The 9,366-nt window shown below is 43.9% G+C and overlaps 1 long non-coding RNA gene across 1 annotated transcript; it reads left to right on the top strand.

Moving 5' to 3' along the window:
- Positions 1 to 5,118: 5,118 nt before the first annotated feature.
- Positions 5,119 to 8,130, top strand: LOC308578949. Its single transcript, XR_014004224.1, has 2 exons — positions 5,119 to 5,778; positions 6,233 to 8,130. It is a non-coding gene; the product is annotated as an uncharacterized lncRNA (long non-coding RNA).
- Positions 8,131 to 9,366: the final 1,236 nt, after the last annotated feature.

Raw genomic sequence — 9,366 nt, 5'->3', positions numbered from 1 at the left:
ACGAAAAACTACACAATATCATACAAAAACACTACAAAACTAACACATAAGACAAATAAAACAAAACAAAAACCATTTAAAACATATTAAACAATTTCAATGTCGTATCTTTCGTTCGCTTATTTTCACGACTTTCTCACACCTCCCTTTTTGTATTCCACATCAATTAATTATTTCAGCAATTCCTTTCCATCTTCCCGTTTTCTATCCTATAATTATCTTAACATATTCTAACCTTATTTTGTTCCCTTTGATACTCTATTGATCTATTTATACTTAATTCCTTATAACATTTCTGCTAAAGCCATATAATTTCATTCCAACTGTGTTCTAACATTCATTAATTTTGCAATATTTCTATAAATAGTCTTCTTCCACCAGCTCTTCTCCCTGGTCTCGGATTCTGCCGATTCTCTCAGCCAGCAAAAAGCAGATGATTCACAACAAAACTTAGGGGTCTGGCAGGGCAAGTCCACCTCCTTCTTTAGCATCCGTTAATATCTTAATATCTTAAGTTTTACACGGGGCTTCCTGCCCTGCCAAACAAATCTAGAGACGTCCCTCTGCCACCTCCTGAAACAATCCCTCCCATCCAAAGCTTGCAATGTTTGAAACAAAAGCAACATCCCCAACATCACAGCAACCCTCATCCCCACCACAACAACTCGGCCCAACAATAACCACTTCCAATTTAACCCTGTTTCCAAATCCCCCTTCTCTTCAAGCCAATATCCTTCACAATTGCCCTTGAATAAATTCACATTTTCCTCGGGTAGGGCTCTGATCCTCAATTTCATCTGTTTCTCTTTAAGTTCAGTCATAACCAGGGTCGGCTTGAATTCATAAAGTTGTCCTTGAATGGATGGGACTCTCTGCAGTTGAATTACTTCAGCAGCAAGGGTTTTCTCCTTAACTTCATCCGCAGTTTGCCGTATCAGGATAGATTCCTGTATCAATTTCTGGGTGGTTTCTATATTAGTATTCACAACATCCACTTTCATATTTATCACGTCCATTTTCTTGTGAAGTTGTTCCAGCGAGTCATTTATTTTCACTAATACAACCACTAAGGTCTCTTCTGGCGACATTCCGTCTTTCACATCTGCCATAACACTCAAGAAATTCAAGGTCAATCTCACAGTCTCACGGGTGTTATCTTACCGCTGGAAATTTCCCAGCCCAGAACTTCCACTAGAGGGAAACAGTTTCTATTTGTATTGATACATAATATCCTCTTATAGGCACAGTTGAAACGACCCAAAACTAATTTCAAAGTTACTTTCACTGCTGGAGACAGTAGAAACAATGTATCTTCTCTTATGCTAGCTGTCAATGAACGATCCAAAGGCTGTCAATAAACATCCCACCAATCATCGGACCTACTAGCATCTCGTTCCCAGGGTCCGAGCGGCGGTATTTTGCCTCTCTTGGTCTCTTCCGCAGGCAAACTCAGTCCACAACTTCCCCTCCCCTCTTCTCCTGCCTCCAAGGGGGGGGGGATTATATTCTTTACTTATGGAAATTTAGTCTTTACAAAAGGCTTTCCAAGACTTCAGCTTGCAGCCTCAATTGCTTCAGTCTATTTACAAAAGGGGAAGGCGGACTTCCTGTATTGAACCTTCCCTGTTTCGATGCCAAATTAGATGTTTTTAAAAATCCAATTTTCCCGATTAAGCTCTACTCACGGGTAGATACTTTAGAGTCAAATTGTCCACAGGAAAAAGTCAGCGCTCTCTGACAACAGCTATGCGGCTTCGCTCTGTGGAAGAAGCAGATGATTCGAAGCACCGCACTGCTCACCCAACGTCGCTCCGGATCCCCGAAATTGGGTTTCCCCATGAGTGGGGGAGGCGCAAAAGGTGCCCGCCGAATCCCACGCTCACAGGCTACTCCCGCCTGTGATTTTTAACGGGTCTCCGCCTTCGCCGTGGCGGCCAGACCCAGATTTCCACGGGGCTGATTCCTCCCGATCAGAGGAATCCAGCCATTGCCGGAGGCGCCTCCCCGGAAGTGTTCGGGATGCCAAGATTTTCAATCTCTTTTAAAAAGGTGACACAACGGATTGCGGGAACTATCGAGGCATCTCTTTATTAGCTGCAGCTGGCAAAATTCTTGCAAGGATCGTAGCAAACCATCTCTTAACAATATCCGAAGCTACCCTTCCTGAATCCCAAAATTATTTTAGACCTTCTAGGGGTCTAAAATTTTCACCGCTTGACAGCTTCAAGAAAAATGCAGAGAGCAAAGCCAATCTCTGTGTATGGTGTTTACTGACCTAAGGCCTTTGACACTGTAAATCGTAATGCCCTGTAGACTGTCCCTCTGAAAATTGGCTGCCCAGATAAATTTGTGAACATCATTCGGCTCTTCCATGATAATATCACAGCAACAATTGCAGATAACAATGGCTCTCAAAGTGAACCATTCATAGTGGGATCAGGTGTTAATCAGGGTTGTATTATTGCCCCAACTCTATTATTTTCATTGCCATGATCTTACACTTTGTCGAAGGGAAACTCCCCACCAGAGTAGAAATCATATATCAAACAGATGGAAAGCTCTTTGAGTAGGCTGAAAGCAAAGCGTAAGGTTACCTTAACTTCTTTCACAGAGCTTCAGCATGCTGATGACAACGTAATGTGTGCACACTCAGAGGATGACCTCCAAACCATCCTAAATATCTTTGCAGAAGCTTATGAAAAGCTTGGCCTGTCACTCAACATCCAAAAAACCAAAGTGCTGCACCAACAAGGACAAGACAACCACTCTACAGCACAATAAATCCAAATCAATGGTGTAACGTTGGAAAGTGTCTATCACTTCTCCTACCTGGGCAGTTAAATTTTCACAAGGGCAGACTGGTGATGAAATCCAGCATCGTCTGAGCTCTGTGAGTGCAGCTTTCTTCTAAATGAAGTGCAGTGTCTGAGGACTGGGACATTCGCAAGGAAACCAAAATGCTTGTTTAGAAAGCTGTTGTGTATGCTTGTGAAACGTGGACCACATATAAATGCCACCCCCAACTGCTTGAAAGATTCCATCAACAGTGGAAAGATTCCAAAAAAAAATTGAACATAACTTGGGAAGACAGGCGAATGAATGGCAGTGTACCGGATGAAGCAAAGATCACCTGTGCTGAAGCAATGGTTCTTCAACATCAACTTCGTTGGGCTGGTCATGTTGTACGGATGCCTGATTATCATCTTCCAAAGCAACTACTCTATTCCGAACTTAAAAATGGAAAGCGTAATGCTGGTACTCAACAAATGAGGTTTAAAACTGTCTCAAGGCAAATCTTAAAAAATGTAGTATAAACACAACAATTGGGAAACACTTGCCTGTGAGGGTGTCATGGGCTTTGAAGACACTCAAACTCAGGACACAAGGGAGAAACGTGCTAAGAGGAAGGCACACTTGGCAAATCCACACCGTGATCAACTCCCGCCCGGAAACTATGTTCCCACTGTGGAAGGATGTGTGGATCCAGAATTGGCCTCCACAGTCACTTACGGACTCACTGTTAAGACCATATTCATGGAAGACAATCTTACTCAGCTACAAAGAAGAAGAAGGTGGGGATCCCAGGACTAGGTCAGAGACAATGTGCTGGAGAGGAGTCTCAATGAAGAGTTTTTAACCAAGCATCTATTTTTCTTTATTATTTTTTAAAACTTATTGATTTTTCACAAAAAAACTTTACAAATGTTAACATAAACTGTAAGTTACTTTATGTATTTTCTTCTCATCCTCCCCTTACATGGTTTCCATATTTACCCATCTATATCTATATCTATATCTATATCTATATCTATGAAGAATTCCAATTATAAAGAAATAAATTGATACAAAGGAAAAGTGTGTGTGAGGGGGGAGAAGAACAACAATGCATATAAAAAAGAAAATGATATTTAAAAATGCAATATAATATACCGTACTCTCATACATTCTTACATAAATTGATAGTTATTTACCCTTGAATGTGGCATATTTCTCCTATACTATTCAATACATTCATTTCAACCTTCTCTCTTTTTTAAGCCTGATAGCACCCTCTTTAAGATCAAGGAGTTCCTTGTATGTGCCCCAGTTCTTGTTCACATTTAATTTATTGACTGGCCTTGCTTCGATGGGGGACACCCACCATGGTGACTTTTTCCCTAGGACATTTTTCAGTCTTGCCCAAACACTATATAAGTTCTTCTATAGAACGCGGATGAGGAAGCTGTTGCTCATATTTCAAGTCCTGCTTGCATTTTAACCTTGCTGTAGTAAATACTCAGCAAAAAGTCTCTAATCCCCAGTGTCACCATAAGGGTGTGGATCGAGGTTGCAGACGGCGTCTTTGCTGAGCCTCCTTTCCCAGCAGATGACATTCTTGTGTGGGTCTTCTTGTTTCCGGAGGCCTCCTCTCAGGCTCCAGTTGATAGGCTGCCATTTTCCAGCGTGGATTCATCATTTCATGCAGGAAAGACAGAAAGGAGGTTCTGTTAGAAAGGTACTGAATATCAGTAATGTTAGATCCTCTTGTTGCTCCAGAAATTATCACCATTGATAGTGAATAAATTATAAAAAAGAAGGCTTTTCCCCACACCCAATAATTTTTATTAATTTTTTTCTAAATATCTTAAACACAATACAGCTTAACAATATTATTCTCATTTAAATCTATATCTTATCCTTTTTTATAAGATATTTATTAAGATTTTTTAACATATTACAATAAAAATGGAAAAAGAAAAAGAAAAATACAAAATAAAAACAGTTAAAAACACATTAATTTTCCGTTTCTTATTTTCCTTAAGCTTATTTCCCCGGACCTCCTCATACCTCCCTTTTTTGTATTCCACTTAAATTTATTAGTTCAGCAAATCCTTACCATTAAGCTTTTACCCATTCATAAGCCTTTTTTTCATATTCTGAGTGACCCTCTCCTTCATCTCTGACCGGTGGAGGTGCTGCTGGAGGCCTTCCATAAGATCACTCCGAGGTCTACAATGGAGGGCAGAGAAGTGGCCATCTTAGCTTATCATCACCTGGAGAAAGTGGTTGAATACCTCCTCCAATTTTCTTTCACGTATGAGGCACTCAGGCTTCTACCGGCCTAAGAGAGATGTTGGGAATCTCCCTGTGGGGGGAGGCCAGGCAGCTGGAGAACCCGCTCCCCACAGGGTCAGCAGCCAGTCTCCAAATCTCTTCCTCCCTCTGGATTCCCAGCTGATTTGCTGCCTCATGGCAACAGACAGAGGATTTGGAGGGCTCCCGCTGTGGTACCATAGCCAGGATTAGGTCCTTTAGCAGGAAGAGCAACAGAGCAGAAGCCGAGAAGGCAGGGACAGGCCTCTGTCCTCTAGGCGAGGCAGCAAGGGGTGAGATTGGTGCAGGTTCCCCCTCTCTTTTTGCCATCTGCAGAGATGCAGCAGCACAGAGGGGCTGATCCAGATCACCGAGGGATCCTTCTGGAGTGCAGGAGACCAGGGAAGACCAAGCCATTTCCTCTCTGTGGCATGGCAGCAAGCAGTAGAGTTCCTGATGGAGCCGTACCACCTGTGGAGGGGTCAGGTTTAGAGGCAAAGCGCCTTTCTGGTCCCCGCACCACTGCCCAGAGAACCAAATGGTCCCCTCCCTGCAAGAATGTGCCATCCCTGAGCCAAGAGATCTGACTGTTGCTGTGCCTGCGAGAGAATATGGCAGGAGGTTTTGGCTGACCAAGAACAACTACTCCATCTGAAGGCTGAGCAGCTGCATCAGAGCCCCTTGGCAGAGTCTGCTACCGCCGTGGTAAGGACGAATCCCCTGCTTTCTGGCTTCTTCTCCCCAGAGTACAGTGGTGCCTCGCAAGACGAAATTAATCCGTTCCGCGAGTCTCTTCGTCTAGCGTTTTTTTTTGCAACCCTATTAGCAGATTAGCGCTATTAGCGGTTTAGCGGCTATTAAAGGCTTAGCGGCTATTAAAGGATTAGCGGATTAGTGGCTAAAAGGCTGTTAGTGGCTTAGCGGCTTAGAAAAGGGGGGGGGGCGGAAAAAAAATCGGAGCACTTGCAAGACGTTTTCGTCTTGCAAAGCAAGCCCATAGGGAAAATCGTCTTGCGAAGCAGCTCAAAAACGGAAAACCCTTTCGTCTAGCGGGTTTTCCGTCTTGCGAGGCATTTGTCTTGCGGGGCACCACTATAATATCAAGGGGTTTCTGTATTCTGCAGAAAAGCAGGGAAAGTGACTTGCACCTCTCTCCCAGCAACACCTGACCAGCCTGTTGCACACCATCCGCAGGATGGATGAATACAAAGTACCTGTGCGCCATCACTTTCCACAGCTGCTGATAGCTGCCAACTTCCTGCCTGCCCAGGAATTCCTCAATTCGGTAGTGCATTGCAAAGGGACAAATTGAGTCCTTTTTCCTTCAGCCTATGGTGTTTCTGGTCCAGCTTGATTTTCCAAGGGAGACTATCCTTCAGGTGGCTACTAGGGAGCAAGGATGTGGAAGGAATTTGATTCTGTTTGCATGTCAAGGCAGATCTGCATAATTCATAATTTCTGGAAATATCAACTTCTGGGGGAGCCTTGTAAATGTGGTTTTCCAGTTTGGTTCTTAGTGTTCTGGTATGTGGTACTGACACAGGAGAAAATGGCTGGAGCAAGGAGGCCCCTGCTTGGTTTCGACTCTTTTGTTCCCACCAACAGCAGAGGGTCCCCCAAGGCCCCATTCTTGATCCCTATGCCACAATCATGCCATCTTTGGCTACATTGAAGAGACTGCAAAGCCAAGCAAGGTCTCTGCCCAATAGAACGTAGCAAAGGCATCTTTATTGATGAGATCTTTGCCAGTGGAGGGGCCATTGTAATTTCCTACAAAAGGCCTTCCAGTAACGTTGTTATGGCTGGCTCCAAGAAATATCGTTCCCAAGATTCCACATTTAAAGTCTTTCCTCTGGATGCGGATAGCAGACATCCACCCTCCCCAATTTAGACGGCAACCTCAATGGGGGTTCCCCAACATGCCCCCTTCAGAATTTGGACCTCACCCCTACTATGTATTCATTTACCTTAAATATTCTGTGGCTCATGTCCAGGTTACTTAGGTCCATTCACTTCAGTGGGTTTGCTCAGCGCAAAACATAGTTGGATCCAACTCTCCATCTGTAAAACTACAGATGGTGGATAAAACGAGAACCTGTCTAAACCTCCATTGGGAAAGCATCCTATCCCGTCACCAAAGAGTTTCTTTCTCTTTGGGTCTCTTGAGCTGCTTAGCTACCAAATGTGAGTCTATCCCTGCAAGGAAGCACTGGACCACCTGCTCACCTGGCTGCAGCATGATCACCCGCAAGTCTGGAAACTCAGCCTCAGAGGGATATCCCCGCTTTTGGATTCTGACATGGCAAGTGATGCTCAGAGGGAGAGGGAGGGATTTAGATTCGAATCACAGCCAAGCACTGTTTGCAGGCAGAATGGTGAAGGGTCAGTGCTAAAAGAAAAACCGTTGGACTTTTCAGATCTTTGAAAAGATTCTCTCCTTTGTATAGGACCCTTTGGCTCGGTGGTTGTTACTGCTAGATTTCCTCCCTTATGCAAAATAATCATAATACTTATACCCCGCCCATCTGGCCGGGCCCCCCAGTCACTCTGGGCGGCTTCCAACAGGGTATTAAAAACGCAAGAAAACTATCATGTTAAAAACTTCCCTAAACAGGGCTGCCTTCAGATGTCTCCTAAAAGTCAGATAGTTGTTTATTACCTTGGCATCTGGTGACATACTTGAAAAGCTGATGTCCTTGCAGAGCTGATGCACCCAGTAGAGCTAGCCAACCTCTCCATGGAGCTGGGGGAGGAATACCTGAAGATGCTGGCTGAAAGCTCCTGTGGTCTGCGTATTATGGAACAACTGCTTTCTGGATTGCACATTACATAGTAGACTGCATCTGGAAAGGTCACTTTGCTTTGTTTGCAGCTTTGCACAGAGTTATCCCATTTCATCTTCCCAACAACCCAGTAGAGGTTAGTTATGATCCTCTACTGAACATCATAGCCATGGCACAAAACTGCATGGGAAGTTACAATATACGAAGCACAAAATACATAATAAAAATAATCAGTGCACAAAATTCATAACAACAAATAATAAAAATAAAACAACAAGACTAATATATACACACTGATAAACCATAAAAAAGCCCCTAAACAATACTCCAGACCACAAATCCAAATTGACATACCACGTTTAAAACAATCCCACCCTTTAAATCAAGCAGCACCCACCCCCATTAAAATAATAATTTTAACACAAAGGGGCTGACCCATGCCCTCATTCCATCCCTGCAGTGCCACCACCAAAGGGACAAACTCCTTTGGTGTTGCCACTTTGGTGTTGCCCCCACCAGGCAGGGAGACTTCATGCAGCTGCCCCAGCTGTTGGTGTATGCCTAGCTGGGGCAGCAGGTGTCGCCAATGCTGCCTGCCCGCCCAGGGTCCTGGTCCTTGCAGGACTCTCTGCAATCCTCTTGAGTGGGGGAAGCAGGCAACCCCCCCCCCACCCCAAGCAGAAGTTTGGTTCCCTTTCTCCATTATAAAAAGCCTCCTTTTTGTTTGATAACATCTCTTGGTACTTTATGAAAAAGAATTTGGAAATGATGGTTCTGGGGGAGAATTTTATGAAAGGAATTGACGTAATACATAAAGAGCAGTACAACAAGCAGTACAATAAAGGAGTACGACAAGGCTGTATATTGTCTCCCTGCTTATTTAACTTATATGCAGAATTCATCATGCGAAAGGCTGGGCTGGATGAATCCCAAGCCGGAATTAAGATTGCCGGAAGAAATATCAACAACCTCAGATATGCAGATGACACAACCTTGATGGCAGAAAGTGAGGAGGAATTAAAGAACCTTTTAATGAGGGTGAAAGAGGAAAGCGCAAAATATGGTCTGAAGCTCAACATCAAAAAAACGAAGATCATGGCCACTGGACCCATCACCTCCTGGCAAATAGAAGGGGAAGAAATGGAGGCAGTGAGAGATTTTACCTTCTTGGGCTTCATGATCGTGGCAGATGGTGACAGCAGCCACAAAATTAAAAGACGCCTGCTTCTTGGGAGAAAAGCAATGACAAACCTAGACAGCATCTTAAAAAGTAGAGACATCACCTTGCCAACAAAGGTCCGTATAGTAAAAGCTATGGTTTTCCCAGTAGTGATGTATGGAAGTGAGAGCTGGACCATAAAGAAGGCTGATCGCCGAAGAATTGATGCTTTTGAATTCTGGTGCTGGAGGAGACTCTTGAGAGTCCCATGGACTGCAAGAAGATCAAACCTATCCATTCTGAAGGAAATCAGCCCTGAGTGCTCATTGGAAGGACAGATCCTGAAGCTGA

The sequence above is a fragment of the Podarcis bocagei genome, assembly GCF_964188305.1.
Source record: "Podarcis bocagei genome assembly, chromosome: Z".
Lineage (NCBI taxonomy): Eukaryota > Metazoa > Chordata > Lepidosauria > Squamata > Lacertidae > Podarcis > Podarcis bocagei.
This window is presented reverse-complemented; position numbering and strand designations above follow the sequence as displayed.